The 24400-nt window shown below is 42.1% G+C and overlaps 1 long non-coding RNA gene across 3 annotated transcripts in view; it reads left to right on the forward strand.

The window, feature by feature from the left end:
• Positions 1–494: 494 nt before the first annotated feature.
• The window catches only part of LOC135229843 (uncharacterized), a 207446-nt gene continuing 183540 nt past the window's right edge, over positions 495–24400 (forward strand). For all 3 annotated transcript variants that reach the window (XR_010320508.1, XR_010320509.1, XR_010320510.1), the window contains exon 1: positions 495–601. This is a non-coding gene — a long non-coding RNA (uncharacterized LOC135229843). The remainder of the gene's footprint in view (positions 602–24400) is intronic.

Consider the following 24400-nt stretch of genomic DNA (forward strand, 5'->3'; position numbering starts at 1 on the left):
CCCTGGTGGCACCGTGGTTAAGAGCTCGGCTGCTAACCAAAGGGTGGGCAGTTCGAATCCACCAGTTAGTTATTTGCAGAAAGACATGGCAGTCTGCTTCTGTAAAGACTTATAGTCTTAGAAACCCTATGGGGCAGTTCTACTCTGCCCTATAGGGTCACTATGAGTCGGAATTGATTCAATAGCAACTGGTTCGGATTTTGTTTGGTTAGAATCTTTACGGGAGCCCATCTTCAGATCTTTTCAACCCCTGAGCTGGGGGTTCCAACGGCCCACCTTTCAGTTAGCCAAGCACTTAACCGTTGCACCTCCAATACTTAACTCTGCACGCAAGAGGGCCCTCTCCTGACCTCTCCCGTCTCCTCACCCCACACACCTTGGCATTGTCCTTGCTTCTAGACCCCACCCTCCCCTCTGGAGGCCCAACCCCCCCACGCCCGCCCCACACCCGAGCCGCTGGGCGGGGCCGGCAGCCATGTTCCTCACCGTCCAGCCAGTTACTCCCGGAAGCGCCGGGACGGGTGGTGAGGGGCCCGGGCGGAATGGCGCGCCTTAGAGCGGACGGTGTTCGTGCTGCTTTCCGTGCCGTGGTTTCTGAAAGGTAGGAAACTCCGGCAGGTGGGTGGAGGGACCCGCTCCCAGACTGAAGAAGCCCGGCCCCTCGAAGGTGTGGAGGGAAGGCGCCAGGAGGGCGGTTCCCAGTCCCAGCACCCCGTGGGCTCCAGAGGTTGGAGAGTCCGGACGTTGGGTTAGCAGCTGGCATCGCCCCCTCCGGCGTACCCCGTCCCAAGTGATCCCCTGGGGCGGACGCGGCGCGGGGGCGGGCGGACGCAGCCACTCTAAGGGCTGCGAGAGGGAGCCTCTGGCCCGGGAGACGCAGCTGGTCTCCGAAATTTGCATCCCCATGGATTTGCGGGGGCGGGGTCCAGCCGCAGGATCCAGCTGCGGAGTGCCCTCGGGCCTGGGGGCTTGAAGGGCCTGGGGAGAAAGGCCGTGTCCAGGGCTGCGCCCAGGTCCCTCCTCTGCCCGGGGCGGGTTTGCGGGCCAAGCTGGGTGATGGGCGCCTGCCCCCCCGCCCCCCACCTGCTCCCTCTGCCAGGGGGGGAAACCAAGGCCCAGAGTTCGCCCGGGGGGGGTGAGACTCCAGACTGAGGACGGGGCACTCGCCCCCGTTCGTCGTCCCACCCCCACCAGACTCCGTAGGGTGCCAGGGGCGGGGAGAGAGGGATCCCCCGCCCAAGGCCCCGCTGCCCCTTACTGTTTTGGGCGCTGTGCCTGGGAGGCTGAGGCACCCCGCGCCCGCACCCACGCCCGGCTGGTCTACTCTCGGGGCTGGGGCGTCGGCGCGGCCCCGGCCCCATCTGCAAAGGAAGGGGTCCTGGGAATCTGTGGAGCAGCGCGGGGATCCTACTCCTTGTGGAAGCAGCAGCGATTCAGTGTCTGTTAACAGTGTGGATGCCGGGTCCCGCTCCCCCTCTGGGTGGCGGGGGTGGGGGTAGCAGGAAGGGGTCCTGAGCGCCCATATTGTTTGTTAACTTAAACGTTTGTGCGGCGCTGTGTAGCGGTAGCTGTGGACGCGGTCTCTGGTGCTGAGGGGATTTGAGGGTTCCTCAAACTGGTGGGATTTGGAGCCTCTACCCTGGTGGCAGTGGGTTCAGTGGGTTACCCTGGTGGCGTAGTGGTTACATGCTAAGGCTGCTAGCCAAAAGGTCGGCAGTTTGAATCCACCAGGCGCTCCTTGGAAACTCTGTGGGGCAGTTCTACTCTGTCGTATAGGGTCGCTATGAGTCAGAATTGACTCGATGGCAACAGGTGTGGTTTTTTTTTTAGGTTGGAGATTAGGTGTCTCTCGGGCTGACATTTGAAGGTCTGGAGCTGACGGTTTATGAGGGTTTCTAAGGGTTTTAAGTGCTCCGGCCATGGGCACCAACCCGATCTTCCAGCCCCTGCGGACGGACCGCCCCCCCGCCCCGGGGAGGGGATTGGCTGTTCTGGGACCCTGAGCCCAGAGGGCAGTGAGAAGCTGACAAACGTGAGTGATGCCCTGCAGGCTCCAGTCGGCGGGGCAGCCCTGCTCACACGGTCTCAATACGGGCAGTCGGCTTCGTGCCTGGGGGGTGGTTTCCGAATGTTTCCTCGTGCCCCCCCCCCCCGTGCGGGGCGACAACTCTCCCCTGGGCGGGGACCTAGTAGAGGCCTGCAGGGCATCAGGGTGTGGAGGGGCAGAGCTTGGGCGGGGAGGGAGCGGCCCTGCAGGTTCCTGTACATGACCACAGCAGGGGGGTGCGGGTCCTGAAGGCTGGGCCTGGTCGAGGACCCACTAGGTCTCGCAGAAGGAGTGGGTTAGGATAATCATAGCATTAATGGGAGTATTGAGAGAGCGCCCTGGGGCGTTGGGTCCCTCGGGAAGAAAAGCTTCTGCTGTCGCCACTGGAGGGGTACCCAGTTCGTCCCGTCTTAGGTCCAGGAGGTTCCCATGCTCGGAGGGTCTGGTGGGCAGAACAGAACCGGCGGTGCGCACGCCCTCTCGCGGCCTTGCGCTGAATCGCTGAGGTTCAGTGTCAGGTGATTCTAAGCCATGGTTTTGGAACTCAATAGTGAAGCAGAGCAAATAAATGATGCAGTGCCTTGATGGGACCGGTGGAGACAACAAGAAGCAAAGCACAGCTGAAACTTCAAAATTCCACTGAGTGTTAGTAGGATTTGGAGGGAGAAAATAGACGGAGAGTCGAGAGGCCCAGAGATGCAGAAGGGTTAGAGGATTAGGGGTTAGGGTTTGGTGTTAGGGGTTCAGGTTGGGGGGTTAGAGGTTTGGGAGTTAGGTTTAGGGGTATAGGTTTTAGGTGGCTGGGGGCTGGGGTTAGGGCTGGGGTTACTAGGCTAGGGCACAAGTGGTTTAGGGTTATGGTTAGGGTTAGAGTGAGGCTGAGGTTGATTCCCAGTCTTGTGTACCGTCTCTTCCTTCACCAGAGTTACCACATATCTGTCGTTTGGTTGGAAACCCTGATGGCATAGTGGTTAAGACCCACCAGTGCTAACCAAAGGTCTGCAGTTCGAATCCACCAAGCGCTCCTTGGAAACTCTATGGGGCAGTTCTAATCTGTCCTATAGGGTCTCTATGAGCTGGAGTCGACTCGACGGCGGTGGGTTTGTTTTTTTTGGTTATTGTTTAGTTAGCTTTTCTCTACCCACTCTCCGTCTGCCTGGTGAACATCAAGGATTGTTTCTGTGTGTAAATGTTTTCATGAGTTTTTATGATAGTGGTCTCTTAGTGTATATGTCGTTTTGTGATTGACTTAGTCAGCATGATGCGCTCCAGATTCATCCATGGTGTGAGATGTTTCGGAGATTCATCATTGGTCTTCATTGTCGTGTAGTGTTCCACTGTGTGTATGTACCGTAGTTTGTTTATCCATTCCTCTGTGGACGAGCACTGAGGTTGTTTCCATCTTTTTGCTACTGTGAATAATGTCGCAGTGAACACGGGTGTGCATATGTCTATTCCTGTGACTGCTCATGGAAACCCTGGTGGCTAGTGGTTAAGTGCTACGGCTGCTAACAAAAAGGGTTAGGGTTTGAGGTTCGGGATGTTAGGGTTAGGGTTGTTAGAGTTCTGGTTGTTAGGGTTTGGGGTTAGGGGTTGGGGTTAGGGTTTTGGGGTTAGGGATGTTAGGGTTAGGGTTGTTAGGGTTAGGGTTGTTAGGGTTTGGGTTAGGGTTTTTCTGTTGGGGTTAGGTGTTAGGCTTAGGTTTAGGGTTTGAGGTTAGAGTTTGGATTTACAGGTTAGGTGTTAGGGGTTGCAGTTTGGGGTTTACAGTTTTGGGGGTTTATGGTTTTGGGGTTTAGTCATTAGGGTTTGGGTTAGGTTTTAGGGGTCAGGATTTAGGTTTAGGGTTGGAGTTGGTGTTGGGTTTGTTTGGGATATATGGTTTGGGGTAAGAGGGTGGGTGTTAGAGGTTTGGGGGTTAGAGATTGAGGGAGTTAGAGAGAGGGGTTAGAGGGTGAAGGGGTTAGAGGTTGAGAAGATTATAGAGTGAGGGAGTGAGAAGGTGAGGGTGTGAGGGGGTGAAGGTTAGGGTTTAGGGTTAGAGGGTTTAGGCTTAGGGTTCAGAGGCTTAGGGTTAGGGGGTTAGGGTTTCAGAGTTCAGAGGTTGGGGTTGGTGTTGTGGTTAGGGTTAGAGAGTTAGGGTTAGAGGGTTAGGGTTGGAGGTTTAGGGTTAGAAGATTAGGGGTATGGTTTAGAGGTTTAGGGTTAGGGGTTAGGGCTAGGGTTTAGGGGTTCAGGTTTAGGGGTGTGGGATGGGTCTGGGGTAAGGTTTTAGGGTTTAGGGTTAGAGGGTTATGTTTAGGGCTTAAGGCTTAGAGTTTAGGGTTTTAGGACTTAGGGTTTAGGGCTTAGGGCTTAGAGCCTAGGGTTTAGGACTTAAGGTTTAGGGTTTAAGGCTTAAAGTGAGGGTTAGGGCTGGGGGCTGGGGTTAGGGTTTAGGGTTTAGTGTTAGGGTATTAGGGTTAGAGGGTTAGATGGTTTAGCGTTTAAGTTTAGGGTTTAGGGGTTGGGGTTAAGGGTGTTAGTGTTTAGGGTTTTGGCATTTAGGGTGTTAGGGTTGAATGTGTTAGGGCTAAGGGTGTTAGGGTTTTGTGTGTTAGGGTTTTAAGTGTTAGGGTTTACAGTTTAGGGTTAGGCTTAGGCTCATTCTTAGGTTTAGGGCTAGGGATTTGAGGTTTAGGGTTTGGCGTTGGGTTTGGGGGTTGGGGTTAGGTTTAGGGCTAGGAATAGAGGGCTAGGGTTAGAGGGTTAGAGTTAGAGGGTTAGGGTTTCAGGTTAGCGTTAGAGGGTTAGGGTTCGAGTGTTAGGGTTAGGGTTAGGGTCGTTAAGGTTAGGGTGGTTAGGAGTTAGGTGTTAGGGTTTAGGGTTTAGGGTATAGGGGTTAGAGTTTGGGTTAGGGTTAGAGTTTAGGGCCTTGGGAGTTAGGACCTAAGGGCTTAGGGTCTTAGGGGCTTTGGGACTTAGGGCTTAGGGGCTAGAGTTAGAGGGCTAAGGCCAGAGGGCCAGGGTTATGGTTTGATTCCTGGTTGGCAATTTTTTTCCTTCAATATTTTGTGTAAGTCATCCCATTGCCTTCTTGCCTCCATGATTTCTGCTGAGTAGTCCAAGTTTATTATTATTTACTCTCCTTTTTTGGTGACTTCCTTTATCCCTAGCCTCTCTTAAAATTCTCTTTATGTTTGATTTTGGCAAGTTTGATTATTATATGTCTCGGTCACTTTCTTTTGAGATCACCTTATGTGGAATTTGATGAGCATCTTTCATGATATCAGGGAAGTTTTCTGCCAACAAATCTTCAACAGTTCCCTGTGTATTTTCTGTTAAGCCTCCCTGTTCTGGTACTGCAATCACTCATAGTTATTTCTCTTGATAAAGTCCCACATGATTCTTTGGATTTCTTCATTTAAAATTCTTTTATCTGGTTTCTTTTCAAATATATTGGTCCCAAGAGTTTTATCTTCTATCTCAGTAATTCTGCCTTCCAGTTCTTCAATTGTGCTCTTCTTACTTTCTATCGAGTTTTCTAACTCTGTAATTTTATTGTTAATCTTCTGAATTTCTGATTGCAGTCTCTATGGTTTCTTGCAGCTTATTAAATTTTTAATTATGTGCTTGAGTAACCTTTTTAATTTCTTCAGCTGCTTTATCTTTGTGTTCCTTGGCTTGTTCTGTATTTTGCCTCATTTCCTTCCTGATATCTTTGAGAGTTCTGTATATTAATCTTTTGTATTCTGTATCCGGTAATTCCAGAATTGCACCTTCATCGAGAAGATTCCTTGAGTCTTAGTTCTGAGAGCTTGTTGAAGCAATCATGGGTCACCTTCTTTTTTTTTTATTTTAATAATTTTTATTGTGTTTTAAGTGAAAGTTTACAAATCAAGCCAGTCTCTCACATAAAAACTTATACACAACTTGTTACATATTCCCAATTACTTTCCCCCCAATGGGACAGCCCACTCCCTCCTTCCACTCTTTCTTTCCGTGACCATTTTGCCAGTTTCTAAGCCCCTCTACCCACCCACCTCCCTTCCAGGCAGGAGATGCCAACATAGTCTCAAGTGTCCACCCAAACCAAGTAGCTCACGCCTCACCAGCATCCCTCTCCAACCCATTGTCTAGTCCAACCCATGTCTGATGAACTGGCTTTGGGGATGGTTCCCGTACTGGGTAAACGGAAGGTGTGGGGGCCATGATCACTGGGGTCCTTCCAGTCTCAGTCAGACCATTAAGTCTGGTCTTTTTATGAGAATTTGGGGTCTGCATCCCACTGTTCTGCTCCCTCAAGGGATCTCTGTTATGTTCCCCGTCAGGGCAGTCATTGGTTGTGGCCCGGCACTGTCTAGTTCTTCTGATCTCAGGATGATGTAGTCTCTAGTTCATGTAGTCCTTTCTGTCTCTTGGGCTCGTTATTATCTTATGTTCTTGGTGTTCTGCATTCTCCCTTGATCCAGGTGGGTTGAGAATCATTGATGCATCTGAGATGGCTGCTTGCTAGCATTTAAGATCCCAGATGCCACTCTTCAAAGTGGGATGCGGAATGTTTTCTTAATAGATTTTATTATGCCAGTTGACTTAGATGTCCCCTAAAACCATGGTCCCCAAACCCCTGCACCTGCTTTGCTGACCTTCAAAGCATTCAGTTTATTCAGGAAACTTCTTTGCTTTGGTTTAGTCCAGTTGTGCTGACCTCCACTGTGTTGAGTGTTGTTCTTCCATTCACCGAAAGTAGTTCTTGTCTATCTCTTTAGTAAATACCCCTCTCCTACCCTCCCTCCCTTCTCCGCTCATAACAACAAAGGAATATGTTCTTCTCAGTTTAAACTATTTCTCAAGATCTTATAATAGTGGTCTTATACAATATTTGACCTTTTGCTACTAATTTCACTCAGCATAATGCCTTCCAGGTTTCTCCATGTTATGAAGTGTTTCACAGATTCGTCACTGTTCTTTGTTGATGTGCAGTGTTCCATTGTGTGAATATACCATAATTTATTTATCCATTCATCCATTGATGGGCACCTTGGTTGGTTCCATCTTTTTGCTGTTGTAAACAGTGCTGCAGTAAACATAGATGTGCATATATCTATTTGTGTAAAGGCTCTTATTTCTCTAGGATATATTCCGAGGAGTGGGATTGCTGGGTTGTATGGTAGTTCTATTTCTAGCTTTTTAAGGAAGCACCAAATTGATTTCCAACGTGGTTGTATACCATTTTACATTCCCACCAGCAGAGTATAAGTGTTCCAGTCTCTCCACAGCCTCTCCAACATTTATTATTTTGTGTGTTTTGGATTAATGCCAGCCTTGTTGGAGTGAGATGGAATCTCATTGTAGTTTTGATTTGCATTTCTCTAATGGCTAATGATCGAGAGCATTTCCTTATGTATCTGTTAGCTGCCTGAATGTCTTCTTTAGTGAAGTGTCTGTTCATATCCTTTGCCCATTTTTTAATTGGGGTGTTTGTCTTTTTGTGGTTGAATTTTAGCAGAGTCATGTAGGTTTTAGAGATCAGGCACCGGGTAGAGATGTCTTAGCTGAAAACTTTTTCCCAGTCTGTAGGTGGTCTTTTTACTCTTTTGGTGAAGTCTTTAGATGAGCATAGGTGTTTGATTTTTAGGAGCTCCCAGTTATCTGGTTTCTCTTCATCATTTTTGGTAATGTTTTGTATTCTGTTTATGCCATGTATTAGGTCTCCTAATGTCCCTATTTTTTCTTCCATGATCTTTATCGTTTTAGATTTTATGTTTAGGTCTTTGATCCATTTGGAGTTAGTTTTTGTGCATGGTGTGTGGTAGGGGTCCTGTTTCATTTTTTGGAGGTGGCTATACAGTTACGCCAGCACCTTTTGTTAAAAAGACTATCTTCTCCCCAATTAACTGACACTGGGCCTTTGGCAAATATCAGCTGCTCATATGTGGATGGATTTATATCTGGATTCTCAATATTGTTCCATTGGTCTATGTGTCTGTTGCTGTACCAGTACCAGGCTGTTTTGACTACTGTGACAGTATAATTTGTTCTAATATCAGGCAGAGTGAGTCCTCCCACTTTGTTCTTTTTTAGTAATGCTTTACTTCTCCGTGACTTCTTTCCCTTCCATATGAAGTTGGTGATTTGTTTCTCCATCTGTTTAAAAAGTGTCATTGGAATTTGGATCGGAAGTGCATTGTATCTATAGATGGCTTTTGATAGAATGGACAATTTTACAATGTTGTCTTCCTATCCACGAGCAAGATATGTTTTTCCAATTACGTAGGTCCCTTTTGTTTTTTTTGCAGTAGTACCTTGTAGTTTTCTTGGTATAGCTCTTTTACATTTTTGGTAAGGTTTATTCCTAAGTATTTTATCTTCTTGGGGGCTGCTGTGAATGGTATTCATTTGATGATTTCCTCTTCAATGTTCTTTTTGTTGATATAGAGGAATCCAACTGATTTTGTGTGTTTGTATTGTAATCTGAAACTTTGCTGAACCCTTCTATTAGTTTTCTTGAGGATTCCTCAGGGTTTTCTGTGTATAAGATAATGTCTTTGGAAATAGAGATAATTTTATTTCTTCCTTACCAATCTGGATGCCCTTTATTTCTTTGTCTAGCCCAGTTGCTCTGGCTAGGACCTCTAGCACAATGCTGAATAAGAGCAGTGATAAAGGGGATCCTTGTCTGTTTCCCGTTCTCAAGGGAAATGCTTTCAGGCTCTCTCCATTTAGGATGATGCTGGGTATTGGCTTTGTATCAATACCCTTTATTATGTTGAGGAATTTTCCTTCTATTCCTATTTTGCTGAGAGTTTTTATCATGAGTGGGTGTTGGACTTTGTCAAATGCCTTTTCTGTATCAATTGATAAAATTATGTGGTTCTTGTCCTTTTTTTATGTGGTGGATTACATTAATTGTTTTTCTAATATTGAACCAACCTTGTATACCTGGTATAAATCCTACTTGGTTATGGTGGATTATTTTTTTGATATGTTGTTGAATTCTACTGGCTCGAATTTTGTTGAGGATTTTTGCATCTATGTTCATGAGGGATATAGGTCTGTAATTTTCTTTTTTTGTGTTGTCTTTAGCTGGTTTTGGTATCAGGGTTATGCTGGCTTCATAGAAGGAGTTAGGTCATATTCTGTCCTTTTCTATGCTTTGAAATACCTTCAGTAGTAGTGGTAAGTCTTCCCTGAAAGTTTGGTAGAACTTTGCAGAGAAGCCATCAGGGCCAGGGCTTTTTTTTGTTGGGAGTGTTTTGATTACCTTTTCAATCTCTTTTTTTGTTATGGGTCTATTTAGTTGTTGTACTTCAGTTTGTGTTAGTTTAGGTAGGTAGTGTGTTTCTAGGAATTCATCCATTTTTTCTAGGTTTTCAAATTTGTTAGAATACAATTTTTTGTAGTAATCTGATATGATTGTTTTAATTTCAGTTGGATCTGTTGTGATATGGCCCATCCCATTTCTTATTCGGATTATTGGTTTCTTTTCCTGTATTTCTGTAGTCAGTCTGGCCAATGGTTTATCAATTTTGTTAATTTTTTCAAAGAAGCAGTTTTTGGCCTTGTTAACTCTTTCAATTGTTTTTCTATTCTCTAATTCATTTAATTTTGCTGTAGTTTTTATTTTTTGCTTTCTTTTGGTGCCTGACAGTTCCTTTTGTTGCTCTCTTTCTGTTTGTTCAAGTTGTAGGGAGAGTTCTTTCATTTTGGCTCTTCTTTAATATGTGTGCCTTTATTGATATAAATTGACCTCTGAGCACTGCTTTCACCGTGTCCCAAAGGTTTTCATAGGAAGTGTTTTCAGTCTTGTTGAATTCTGTGAATTTCTTTATTCCCTCCTTAAGGTCTTCCATAACCCAGTCTTTTTTGAGCAGGGTATTGTGCAGTTTCCAAGCATTTGATTTCTTTTCCCTGGTTTTTCTGTTATTGATTTTTACTTTTATGGTCTTTCATTCAGAGAAGATGTTTTGTAATATTTCAATGTTTTGGGTTCTGCAAAGGCTTGTTTTATGACCTAATATGTGATCTATTCTAGAGAATGTTTCATGTGCACTAGAAAAGAAATTATAGTTTGCAGCTGTTGTGTGGAGTGTTCTGTATAAGTCTATGAAGTGAAGTTGTTTAATTGTAGCACTTAGATCTTCCGTGTCTCTATTGAGCTTCTTACTGCATTTCCTATCCTTCACCGAGAGTGTTGTGTTGAAGTCTCCTGCTATAATTGTGGAGGTGTCTATCTCACTTTTTAATTCTGTTAACATTTGTTTTATGAATGTTGCGGCCCTATCGTTGGGTGCATAAATATTTAATACGGTTATATGTACCTGGTAAATTGTCCCTTTAATCTTTATGTAGTGTCCTTCTTTATCCTTTGTGGTGGATTTAATTTGAAACTCTATTTTGTTGGAAATTAATATTGCCTCTCCTGCTCTTTTTTGATTGTTGTTTGCTTGATATATTTTTATCCATCCTTTCAGTTTTGGTTTATTTGTGTCTCTTAACTCTAAAGCCTGTCTCTTTTAGGAAGCATACAGGCTGATCGTGTTTTTTTATCCAGTCTGCAAGTTTCTGTCTCTTTATTGGTGAATTTAGTCCATTTACATTAAGTGTAATTATAGACAAGTATGAGTTTAGTGCTGTCATTTTGATGCCTGTTTTTGACAATTTCATTTTCCATTTACTTTTTTGTGCTGAGTTTTTCTTTGTAGAATGTGTGTTCCTCCTTTTTATAGTAGTTGAATTTATTTTGGTGAGTCGTTATGTTTATCTTGGTTTTTATTTTGAAGTATGGAATTGTTAGACCTTGTTGTGGTTACCTTAATATTTACCCTGGTTTGACTAAGTAAAAACCTAAGTTGTTTCGCCCTGTATCGCCTTGGTTTCCTCTCCATATGTAATTTCTAAGCCTCCTGTATTTAGTCCCTCTTTTTTCACTATCGTAATCTTTTATATAATCACATCAATGATTCCCTGTTTTGAGCAATTTTTTAATTAATCTTATTTTGTTTTTGTGATTTCCCTATCTGGGTTGATATCAGGATGTTTTATTCTGTGACCTTGTGTTGTGTTGGTATCTGATATTATTGATTTTCTGACCAAAGAATTTCCTTCAGTAATTCTTGCAGTTTTGGTTTGGTTTTTGCAAATTCTCTAAGCTTGCGTTTATCTGTAAATATCTTAATTTCACCTTCATGTTTTAGAATTTTGCTGGATATATGATTGTTCGCTGACAGTTTTTCCTCTTTCAGTGCTCTATATATGTTATCCCATTGTCTTCTTGCCTGCATGGTTTCTGCTGAGTAGTGCAAACTTATTGATTCTCCTTTGTAGGTAACTTTTCGTTTATCCTTGGGTGCTTTTGAAATTTCTCTTTATCTTTGGTTTTGGCAGGTTTGATGATATGTCTTGGTGATTTTCTTTTGGGATCTATTTTGTATGAGGTTCGATGAGCATCTTGGGTAGATATCTTTTCATCTTTCACAATGCCAGGGAATTTTTCTGCCATCAGATCTTCCACTGTTCTCTCTGTATTTTCTGTTATCCCTCCCTGTTCTGGAACTCGAATCACACGCAAATTATTCTTGATAGAGTCCCCCGTGATTCTTAGGGTTTCTTCATAGTTTTAAATTCTATTTGATTTTTCTTCAGCTATATTTGTGTCCATTGCCTTATCCTCCAGCTCCCCCACTCTGCATTCCAGTTCCTCGATTCTGCTCCTGTGACTTCCTATTGAGTTGTCTGAATCTGTGACTTTATTGTTAATCTTTTGGATTTCTGAATGCTGTCTCTCTATGGATTCTTACAGCTTATTAATTTTTTCACTATGTTGTTGAATAATCTTTTGGATATCTTCAACTGCTTTATCCGCGTATTCCTTGGTGTTTTCTGTAGATTGCCTTATTTCATTTGTGAGGTCATTCCTGATGTCTTGAAGGATTCTGTATAAAATTTTTTTATATTCTACATTTGGCAATTCTAGGAATGTATCTACATCTGGGAATGATTTTGATTCTTTGATTTGGGGGTTTGTAGAAGGAATCATGGTCTGCTTCTTCATGTGATTTGATGTCGACTGCTGTCTCTGAGCCATCTATAAGATATTGTAATATTTTCTTTTATATTTGCTCACTGAGTCTTATCTTCTTATTTTGTTTTGTTACAATACACCCAGATGGGCTACTAGATTGTGGTATCGTGATTGATGTAGCTTTTGAATCACTTACGTCCTGTTACCAGCTTCCCTGAGCTGTTACCAGGTATATAAGTGTATGAGTCCATTCACTATTCTTGAATAGAATCAGCTCAGGTGTTCTGATAGCTGGTCACCTAGTGTGTGGTGTAGGCTCTCACCTATTATCTTAGAGGAGTAGTGGTGATGGTTGTATGCACCAGTTTCTATTAGTGGCATGGGGTCACATTTCGAGGAGGGCAGGATGCTGACAGCCTTCCTTCAAGTGTCAGTGAGGTAGGTGTGGCTCTATTCTCTAGAGCACTCTGGTGGGTGGGCTTTGCAGCTGTATCTTAGGCACCCAATGCTTGGGTAGGCGTCACTATTCTCAGACCCCTCTAGCAGGTGGCTAGGTGATGTGGGTGGAGTCTCAGCCCTCAGTTCGCTGGTGCGGATCAGCGAGGGCTCTGTTTAATAGGTAGAGAGGTATCTGACCTCCAAAACTTGCCTTTCCACTGCTGAGCTAAAACAATTATGGTCAGATCTCTATCAGAATTGCCTTTGCATTGTAATAGCCACCTAGTTACCTGTAGGGTGAAAGCCAAAGACTATGGGTCTGTTAATGCCTGGATGGAGCTGATTCTGTACTGTTATTTCAGTTTAGGGAAGTCAGGGAAGGATTTTTTCTTTGATGGTTAAATGCTGCTTTTCTCAGGCCAGGAGAATGGGTTAGAAAAGAAAGAAAAAAAAAAATTCAGCAGTGCACTTCACTCTCTGGCACAGAGGATTCCAATGTTAATGAAGCTGGGTGGGGCAATGAGGGGTGGAATCAGATATATAGAAGAGAGTAGCCTGGCAAAATATACAAAGTTACTTATGTTGTTTGGTGAGAACTGTTTTTTCTGAGATTCCAGAGCATTGTGTTGCTCGTGTGTGCTGGCTGGATCCCTGCTGAGACTGTCCCAGAGGGTTAGGGCTGCATCCATGCTCACACCGTCTCAGGAAGCCACAATCGGCTCCCCCACACTTAGTCCAAAGCCCAGCACCAAGGTTTCCTTTCTGGGACGCTGCACTCCAGGCTCCAAAACCAGTCGCTGCTTCCCTATAGTTTTTCGTTTCCCTGTCAGCCGCATCTGTGTGGAGCCTGCGTGTGCTGCCTGGGTCCCCTCTGAGGTTGGTCCTGAGGGTTAGGCCTATATCTGTTCTTCCCTGTCTCAGTAAACCACAATCAGCCCCACCACTCTGACACCAGGAAACCGGTAGGGCTCAAGGCTGCGGCGTGGGACACTGGCTCTGGAAGCGGTCCCTGCTGCAGCGTGGCTTTCGCTCCCCCGTCACTCAGGTCAACTCCTTAGTTCTGTGTTTGATGGTCAGGGTTTGTAGATTGTCCTTTATGTAATCAGTTCACTTGTTTTTTCAAGTCTTTGTTTCAAGAAGGATAAGCGGAAGCTTCTACCTAGTCAGCCATCTTGGTCCTGCCCCCGTGTCTGCCTCTTTATGTGATCTGATATTGACTGTTGTCTCTGAGCAATCTATAAGTTATTGTATTAGTTTATTTTATGCTTGCTTTTTGTATCCTAGCTTCTTCCTTCGTTTAGTTTTGGTATTCCCAAATAAGCTGCTTGAGTGCGCTAGGTTGATTATTTTCACCTTTGAAGCTCTAATGTACTATCACCAGATGGCTAGCACTGTTACCAGGTATATGAGCCTAGGAGTTCATTTACTTTTCTTGTATGGATTCAACTCAGGTGCCCAGGTAGTTGGTCATAAAGTGTAAGGTACAGACTCTGTCCTACAGTCTTAGAGGGGCAGGGGTTATTGGTGTAGGCAGAAGTATCTGGCTGCAGTAGGGGGTCAGAGTCTGATCAAGGCAGGGGTCTGACAGCTGTGCTCTGAGTGTCTGTGAGGAAAGTGCATCCCTGTTCTGTAGAGCACACGGGTGGGTACCCAATGCTTTTGGTTGTAAGTTCTGGGCGGTACTACTTATCCTTGGAGCCCTGTCACAGGTGGCCAGGTATTGTGGGTGGAGCCACCAGTCCTTAGGCCCCTGATGTGGGTAGGTGAAGACCCTGTTTAATAGGCAAAGCGGTGTCAAACATCAAACACCCATCTTTCCACTGTCCAGCTGAAACAGTTGCAGTCTGGCAACAAGGGCCTATTCTCCTGAAATGGGCCCACACAGGTCCATGCTGGGGTGAAAGGTATTCAAAGCCCATGGACCATTTGTGCCTGAACAAGAGCTACTTCTGTCCTGAGCTCCCCAGCTTAATTGAGCTGGCAGATTATCTTTCCCCCAGTTGTGAACTTATACCTTCTTCAAGGATGGAAAAATGGCTCAGAGTGGTACCAGGGCCTATCTCAGGCCCAGGGAAGTTGACAGCCACTGAAGCCGGCTTGGGGGCTAGGGGTGTGGTAAAATAAACACAAGTAATTAGCTTTTGCCGAGAGTGCCGTTCTTCTCTTGTTCTGGAGGTGTGAGTAGTCTGTGCAACTTGCTGTCTTTCCCTGAGCGAAGCGCCTCTGGAATGCTACTGCCAGGCCCACTGCAGTCGCTCCAGGGAACGGTGCCTGAGGGTTCCTGGCTGTTCAGGTCCAGTAACTCCTCTCCACTTCTGAATAGTCTCTCCCTCCCCCTGCCACTGAGTCCGTTTTCTAACTTTGCCTTTGATGCTCAGGGCTCCTAGCTTGTCATAAATATACTTGCTTCGCTTGTTTTTTCGGGTCTTTTTTGTAAGAGGGATGACTGGCGGCGTCTCACTACTCTGCCATCTTGGCCTCGCCTCTCTAATATAATCAACAATTTTTTTTAAAAAGAAAAAAAAGAGTGAAACCTGTAGAAACAACAAATAACAGAATGAGATCCACAGAAAAACTAGATATTGGAGCTATCAGACAAAGACACTGAAATAACTCTATTATGTTCAAAGAAATAAAGGCAAGACTTAGAAATTTGGCAAAAAACTAGAAACTAAGAAAAAGATCAACTTAGAAAGTCAACTGAAAACTATAGCTGAAGTTAAAATCTTAATGCATGTATATAACAGCAGATTAAAAATGCTGAAGAGAGATTTAGTGAACTGGAAGATATGTTGGAAGAAAATAAAGGCATAGACAAAAGAAAAAATATAAAAAGGAATAAGATATAGAGAATACAATGAGAATATCTAGCATAAGATTAAGAAGGAAGAAAAAGAATGAGGCAAAAAACTGAGATTATGGCTGAGAATTTTCTTCAAATGATTAATGATATCAAGTCACAGATCCTAGAAGACTTACAAAACCCAAACCAAAAAAAAAACAAAAAACCCACTGCCGTCGAGTCGATTCTGACTTAAAGCGACCCTACAGGACAGAGTAGAACTGCTCCGTAGAGTTTCCAAGGAGCGCCTGGTGGATTCGAACTGCTGACGTTTTGCTTAGCAGCCATAACACTTAACCGCTGCACCACCAGGGTTTCCTTATAAGACCCATGTAGGGTAAATACAAAGAAATTCGTATCTAGGTACATCATAGTAGAACTGCTGAAGCTAAAGACAAAAAACCCCACAAAAAACAAATAATTTAAAACTACTTAAAGAATGGAAGAGATTATCTTTAAAGGACAAACAAAAAAACTGACTGATGACTTCTCTACAGAAATAGTGACAACCCTAACACAATAAGATGGTATATTTAAATTATAGAGAGAAAATACATGGCAACCCAGAACTCTATGCTGAGGAAAAACATCATGAATGAGCAAAGACCTTTTGTTTTCAGACAAACAAAACGTGGATAAGTTAACATCAGCATGCCCACATTAAAGAAAATTCCAAAGGTATTCTTCAAGCAGAAAGAAAATAAGGAGAAAGGCTTAAGATGCAAGAAGGAATGAAAGTTAATGAAATGGGTAAAAATAGAGGATTACTGACTGCATAACATAATAAGAATAGACTTTATTGGGTTTAAAATATGTAAGAAATTAGAATGTATGATAACTACAGCGTTTTGACTTTTATGGCTTTATGGTCAGGAAACATGTTGTGTAATATTTTGATGTTTTGGATTCTGTTAATGCTTGTTTTGTGGCCTAATACGTGGTCTATTCTCAAGAATGCTCCACGAGCGTTAGAAAAGAAAGTTTACTTGACTACCGTTGGGTGAAGTGTTATGTTTAAGTCTATGAGATCAAGTTGCCTGATTGTGGTATTTAGATCTTCCGTGTCTTTATTGAGCTTCTTTATGGATATCCTGTCTGTCATCAGAAGTGGTATGTTGAAGTCTTCTACTGTTATTGTGGAGCTATTTCTCTTTTCAATGCTGTTTGAGTTTGTTTTATGTATTTTGGAGCCCTGTCATTGGGTGTATAAGTATTGATTATGATTTTGACCTCCTGGTATATTGACCCTTTAATCATTATATAGTGTATTTCCTTTTCCTTTGTGGTGTATTTTACTTTAAAGCCTGTTTTATCAGAGATTAATATTGCCACTCTTATTTTTTATTGTTGTCTGCTTCATGTATGTATATATATATATATATTATTTTTTTCATTCTTTGAGATTTAGTTTGTTTATGTCTTTGAGTCTATGGTGTGTCTCTTGCAGTCTGCATACAGACGGATCATGTTTTCTAATCCATTCTGCTACTCTCTGTCTCCTTATGGGTGCAATTAAACCATTTACATTTATCGTAATTATTCATAGTTAACGAGTTTTTTTATGAGTTTAGTGCTGTCATTTTCATCTTTTTTGTGTATGTCTTGTTGGCATTTTCCTTATTCCATTTAATTTTCTCTGTTAAGTCGTTTTTCTTTGTGCATTTTCTTTCCATCCTCTTCATTTTTGTTGCCTTTGTATTTACTGCTAATTTATTTTTTTCTGTGCTGAATCGTTTTTCTTTTTAGTCTTTCATCTTCTTCCTTGTTGTTGCTTTTGTATGCTGAAAATTTATGTTTTTTTTTTTTTGTATTTACTGCTAATTTATTTTTTTCTGTGCTGAATCGTTTTTCTTTTTAGTCTTTCATCTTCTTCCTTGTTGTTGCTTTTGTATGCTGAAAATTTATGTTTTTTTAAATTTTAATGTGTAGGATTGTTAGTTTCCTTTGGGTTACCTTAACATTTACCTCTGTTTTTCTAAATTTAAACCAATCTTTTATTTCTTTATATCGTCTTCACTTCCTCTCCATATGAAAAATCTATGACTACATTATTTAGTCCCTCTTTTTTGTGTTAATGTTGTCATCTTTTGCAGATCAATGTCTTTGTTTCTATATTTTCAGAGTTTTAGCTTTCATTTATTTGTGACGTCCCTATGTGGGTTGATATCTGGTAGTTCTGTCCCGTGTTCTAGTCTTGGGTTGTTAGCTGATGTTATTGATTTTCTAACTGGAGAATTCCCTTTATTATTTCTTGTCATATTGGTTAGGTTTTTAAAAATTCCTTAAACTTCTGCTTGTCTGGAAATGTCCTAATTTCACCATCATATTTGAGAGACAGTTTTGCTGGATATATAATTCTTGGCAGGCAATTTTTTTTTTTCCTTCAGGGCTTTGTATATGTCCTTCTTGCCTGCATGGTTTCTGCTGAGCAGTCCGAGCTTAGTCTTACTGACCCTTCTTTATAGGTGACTTTTTGTTTATCCCTAGCTACTCTTAAAATTCTCTCTTTATATTTGGTTTTGACAAGCAAGATTATAATATGTCCTGGTGACTTCATCTTGGCATCTACCTTGTGTGGGGTTCAGTAAGCATCTTGGATAGATATCTTCTTATCTTTCACAAGGTCAGTGAAGATTTTAGCCAGGAAGTCTTCAACAATTCTCACTGTGTTTTCTGTTATCCTCCACCCCCCACCCCGATTCTGGTGTTCCAATCACTCTTGATAGAGTCCCGCATAATTCTTAGAGTTTCTTCAATTTTAAAAAATTATTTTATCTGATTTTTCCTCAAATAACTTGGCGTCAATTGCTTTATCTTCAGTCTCACTAATTCTGACTTCCAGTGCCTCAATTCTGCTCCTCTCGTTTTCTATTGAGTTGTCTAATTCTGAAATTTTATTGTTACTCTTTTGGATTTGCTTGCTATCTTTCTATGGATTCTTGCAGCCTGTTACATTTGTCATTATACTCTTGCATAACCTTCTTAAGTTCCTCTATTGTTTTATCTGTGAGTTCCTTGGCTTGTTCTTCGTTTTGCCTGATCTCCTCCTGGATCTCTTGAAGAGCTCGGTCTCTTAATCTTTTAAATTCTACCTCCGGCAATTCCTGGAATTTCTCTTCATTTGGAAGATTTCTTGATTTGTTGTTTTGGGAACTTCCTGAATCCATCATGTTCTGCCTCTTTATGTTATTTGATATTTACACTTGTCTCTGAGCCATCAGTGAGTTATTATATTCATTTATTTTATGTTTGCTTGCTGAGTCGGAATCTACTTGACGGCACTGGGCTTGGTTTTTGTTTTTCTTTTTTTGGTGTACTGTGTCATAGCTTCTTGTTTTATTTTGATATGCCCAAATAGGCTGCTTGGGTGAGCTAGTTTGATTATTGGCACCTTTTGAAGCTCTTACGTCCTGTCACCAGGTGATCAGAGCTGTTACTAGGTATGTGAGCCTAGGAGCCCTTTTACATTCTTGTATGGATTCAGCTCAGGTGTCCAGGTAGTCGGTCACCAAATGTGTGGTGTAGGCTTTTACCTACACTCCTACATAGACAGGGTTGATTGGTGTAGGTACAGGTGTCTGGCTACTGTGGGGGGAATGACTGCCCTTGAGTGTCTGGGAGGAAAGCATGTCCCTGTTCCCTAGAGCACATAGGTGGGTGGGTTTTGCAGCCAGACCGTGGGCACCCAATGCTGTTGGTTGTAAGGACTGGGATTCACCACTTAACTCTTGGACTCCTGAATTGGGTGGCTAGGTGGCATGGGTGGAGCCACCAACCCTCAGGTCACTGATGTGGGTAGGTGAGGACCCTGCTTAATTGGCAGAACGTTGTCAAATATCAGAAATCTGCCCCTCCATTTTATAGCTGATACAGTTGAAAATAGGCTTCAGGTATATACCCTGTCGTAGTGTGCTAATGAGAGCCTATGCTGTCGAAATAGGCCCACACAGATCTATGCAAGGGTGAAAGGCATTCAGAGTCCTTGGACCCCTTATGTCTGTGCCTTCCCAGAGTTCCTGGCTTAGGGAAGCTGGCAGATTATTTTTTGTTGTTTGTTCCTGCTCCAGGGCATGTAATAGTTCCTACTTCTGGCCCAGGGGACCCAGAAATAGCTGAAGCTGGTCCAAGACTAAAAACAGAGAGGGAGGAAGCAGGTAAATGGGAGAGATGTTCTTCCCAAAGGGGATGATTTTTGATTTGTGTGGCATTTTAAATGCATGTACTTATCTTTTGCCAACTTAGCACTGCTTTTCACTGCTTATGGAGGCTTGTGTGGGCTTTCCACCACTCGGTCTCTTCAGATGTGGAAAACATGTCCCAAGCGTCACTGCTTGTGTCACCGCACATGCCATCCAATCCAGCCTGCAGGGTGCTGGTTTCTGCCAGGTCAGGTCTGTCAAACTCTCACTGCTTCTGAACCATATTCCCCTCCCCCTGCCACTAAATCCGATTCTGTAACTTCACCTTTGATGTTCAGGGCTCCTAGATTGTCATATATAATCGATTTACTTCTCTGGGTCTTTGTTATAAGAGGGGCTACATAAAGCATCTGACTACTCTGCCATCTTGGCCCCACCCCCTACAAGAGTCATTTTTCATCACATTCCTGAATCTGACACTATCACAGAAACTTATCTTTGAGAAAATGAAATAGGGATGAGGCACTAGGCAGAACAAACCCGTTGGGTTGGAGTCAATTCTGATGCATAATGACCCTATAGGTCAGAGTAGAACTGCCTCATAGGGTTTTCAAGGAGCAGCTGTTGCATTTGAACTACTGGGCCAGAGTATATTTGGAGCACTGGTGGTGCAGTGGTTAAGAACTCAGCTGCTAACCAAAAGCTTGGCAGTTCGAATACATTAGCTGCTCCATGGAAACCCTATGGGGGCAATTCTACTCTGTCCTATAGCGTTGCTGTGTGTTGAAATCAATTCACCAGCAATGGGTTTGGTTTTTTGATTTACATGCCTGCATGAGTAAAATTTGACTTGAATCTCTAAACTTAATTCTAACGTAAGAATGATATTGCAGCACTTCTCCGTAAAGGTTTGTCTTAAGTCATCAGGATAAATCCAAACCCACTGCCGTCGAGTCGATTCTGACTCATCCCGACCGTCGAGTCGATTCTGACTCATCCCGACCCTATAGGACAGAGTAGAACTGCCCGATAGAGTTTCCAAGGAGCGCCTGGTGGATTTGAACTGCCGTTCTCTTGGTTAGCAGTCGTAGCACTTACCCACTATGCCACCAGGGTTTCCTCATCAGGATAAGCCTGTGCTAATTTATTGGATACCTTCAGGAATTCTTCATCAGTTATATTCACATTAAGAAGGAAAAAAATATCAGAAGGAACTTCATACATCCTTACCCTTCATTTCATGCAAGATTCAAGTGTGTCAGTGATGGTGGTTATGTAAAATTGATTCCTGGCACTCAATACTTCTGGAGCATTTCTGTCATTTACTTGTTTCTTCTAATGCTTCTGCAACAATAAACTGCTTGATAATCAGTATTTGGCAGTATTTGTTTTATTGTGTTTTCAAAATAGTCTCTTATGTAAATATCTTGTTAATAGCTGGTAGAGATCTATGCATGTCTATAAATTTACTTCTGAATCTCGAAGAATTGACTCATCAAATGAAAATGATGCAATATATTATTATACATAACAAACATAAATACATGGTCTGTGTTTCCATTTTGTTGGCGACGTTTTAAGCTTCTGTTCTGATATCTCCTTTTTGTGACTGGTCTTCAGCAATATTCTCTATGGCACCTAGAATCTGAGTGTGTGAGTCCAGGATTGAGCTCGTTGCTCTAGCATGTGCTTCCCAGTGGGTATTAAAAAGACATTTTAATGCTGATCATTGCCTATGAACAGCTCATCGGTGAATAGAGATGGCAAAAAATTTGTAAAATATCTGAATAGAAGAAAAAAATCTTTTTTTTTTTGACAAAAATCCATTGTGATACATCCTGCAAAATTAAGTGAATATGCAGCACCTTGGTATGAAAATGGCATATTCATTACATTCCAGAATTTTCTGTTGCATGCCTTTATAATGCAGTGACATTTCCCAGCATTGTCATAGGATTGGTCTCTGCACTTAGAAAAATCAATTTTGCAAGCTTCATCTAATTAGTGAAACACTTGGTTTGCAATGTCTTTGAGGGCTAATGCGATGTGTTCTCCTGACTCGCTTGGTGCATATTATGCCTTCTTTCTCTCAAGTTTCTTCAGTTTGTAATGGAAATGTCTAGCTTGTTCCTTTTATGCCATTGTACCTTTGGAAGCAGATAACTTGTGTCCTAGATTTCACAGATGAAGAGGGGTTTTTGAATTTTGGACTTGGACTTGATTTAAGACTTTTTCTATGCTATGATGGGATGAGGAAACCCTGGTGGCATAGTGGTTAAGTGCTATGGCTGCTAACTGAAAGGTCGGCAGTTCGAATCTGCCAGGCACTCCTTGGAAACTCTATGGGGAAGTTCTACTCTGTCCTATAGGGTCGCTATGAGTCAGAATCGACTGCATGGCAGTGGGTTTGGTTTTGGTTTGTGATGGGATGAATATGTTTTCCATTTGCAAGAATGTGATTTTGGTGGGATCAAAGGGTAGAATGTCATGGATTGAATTATGTCCCCCCAAAATGTGTGTATCAACTTGGATAGGCCATGTGAGGTTGTCCTCCATTTTGTGATGTTAATTTTATGTTGAGAGGATTAGGGTGGGATTTTAACACCTCCCTGATCCGAGATACAGGGAGTTTCCCTAGGGTGTGGCCTGCACCACCTTTTATCTCTCAGGAGATGAAAGGAAAGAGAGTTGGGGACCTCATACTACCAAGAGCAGAGCATGTCCTTTGGACCCGGGGTCCCTGCGCCTGAGAAGCTCCTTGACCATGGGAAGATGGAGGACAAGGACCTTCTTCCAGAATCAACAGAGAGAGAATTCCCCTGGAGCTGACGTCCTGAATTTGGACTTGTAACCTACTAGACTGTGAGAAAATAAATTTCTCTTTGTTAACGCCATCCACTTATGGTATCTGTTATGGCAGCACTAGATGACTAAGGCAGCGATGATTTTAGCTTCTGTTTTGGTGTTTCCTTTTTGTATCTGGTCTTCAGCAATATTCTGTGTGGCGCCTAGAATTGTACTTGTTGCTATAGCATGTGCTTCCCAATGTGTATTAGACATTTTAATGCTCAATCATTGCCTGAATATGTTTTAAGAACAGCTCATCAGTGAGTAGAGGTGGCAAAAAATTTGTAAAGTAACTGAATATTAGAAAAAACATCAATTGCTTTTGGACAAAAAAAAATCTATTGTGATACATCCTACAAAATTAAGTGAATGTGCAACACCTTGGTATGAAAAGGGCATATTAATTTCATTCCAGAATTTTCTGTTGTATGCCTTTATAATGCAGTGACGTAATGGCAGCATTGTCATAGGATTGGTCTCTGCACTTAGAAAAATCAATTTTGCAAACTTCACGTAATTAGTGAAACACTTGCTTTGCAATGTCTTTACCAGTATGATTTTTTAGATTTTTTAAGCTAGTAAATGTGATAAATCACCACAGAGGTTTTCTGTCTGTTGGAGATACGGATCTTTAAACAATACTTAGCTGGCCTGTATGAGAAGGCTCAGAAGTGGAATCCACAGACAAAATGAAATATCGAGCTATACTTATTTCACTGACAGTAGTTGATTGAACTTCATCACTTATCAAGATTATAAATTTTTTACACATTATTTTAGAATTATGGGATGGATTGCCCTTTCCTGTGTTACCATATTTTGAGATGTGACTTGCTAAAAATAGATCAAATGAGCAGCAAGTTGAAGCCAACTTTAAAATTTTCCATTTCGTGGGGACCCAAAGACTTCATTTCTTTTTCACGAAGATAGTCCACATTCAGTGATTGTTAGGACAACAAAGACACATTACAAAATGGCTTTTCAATACTGATGTTCATTAATTTGTGATTCCAGTTCATAAATTAAGCCAGAACAATGTGTTTGGTTTAAATATGATAACATGATCTCTGTGAATTGAACTATTTTCATGTTTACCGATCCTATTCAATTTGCACCAGTTGCTAAATTCATCTGTAACAATTCGAGAATTAAATGAGGATGACGGGTTTGTTTGTTTGGTTAGTAGGTTTGCAAACAAAACAATACAGGGAGCTGACTGATGGAGATTGCAGTAGCCACTCCCTCTTATAATTTTCATCATTAACTTTGCACTCTAGAAAAAATTCTGGCTACAGAACTTTGTTTACCGTCCAGGAATTTTCAACACAAATTTACAAGTGGACAACTGTGATGTTGACAATCACTTGGGCCTCTTTTGATCCACTAATTTACTTCATTGGAAGAAAATTATTGCACAAGGCAGGATCTGCATTTCTGTTATTTATGGGGTCTGCAGACGTGACAATTTAATATTCTTAGTTTCACTTTCTAGATCATTACTAATTTCTTTTTTTTTTTACTACAGCAAGAAATAGTTGCAGAATTTGGAACAAATTCTGTTATATTTGTATTGCCATCGTTAATTTCAGCACTAGTGGTACTAGTAGGATGATTCCCACCCATTAAGCACGTACCTTTAATGGAAGAAGTCTCTGCTGATTTATTACGTTCTAAAAACGAATTTTGGAATAGTCTTTAGGGATTCACAAATCATTTTCTTTTTATCTTCTGCAGGCTTCCATTTTTGCACTGCACTTAGTTATGGCCGTTTCATTTTGCCTGGATTGAAAATTATGTCACTTTTTAAATTTGATTCTGCCATAACAATAAATTTGAATAATAGAAAATAAATTTATAAAACCAGAAGTTTATAAAATAAAATTTACTTTAGAATTTAGACATTAACACAAAAAAATTTATATTTGAAAATTAAATAACTCATTGCTGTGGATTAAATTTTAACTAACAGTGACCCTATTGGACAGAATAGAACTGCACAGCAGGGTTTCTAAGGAGAGGCTGGTTGAAACCTTTTAGTTTCAGCCAGGCTCTTAACCACTGTTCCACCAGGGCTACATTTGAAA

This window comes from Loxodonta africana, unplaced genomic scaffold (assembly GCF_030014295.1).
Source record: "Loxodonta africana isolate mLoxAfr1 unplaced genomic scaffold, mLoxAfr1.hap2 scaffold_56, whole genome shotgun sequence".
Taxonomy (NCBI): Eukaryota; Metazoa; Chordata; class Mammalia; order Proboscidea; family Elephantidae; genus Loxodonta; species Loxodonta africana.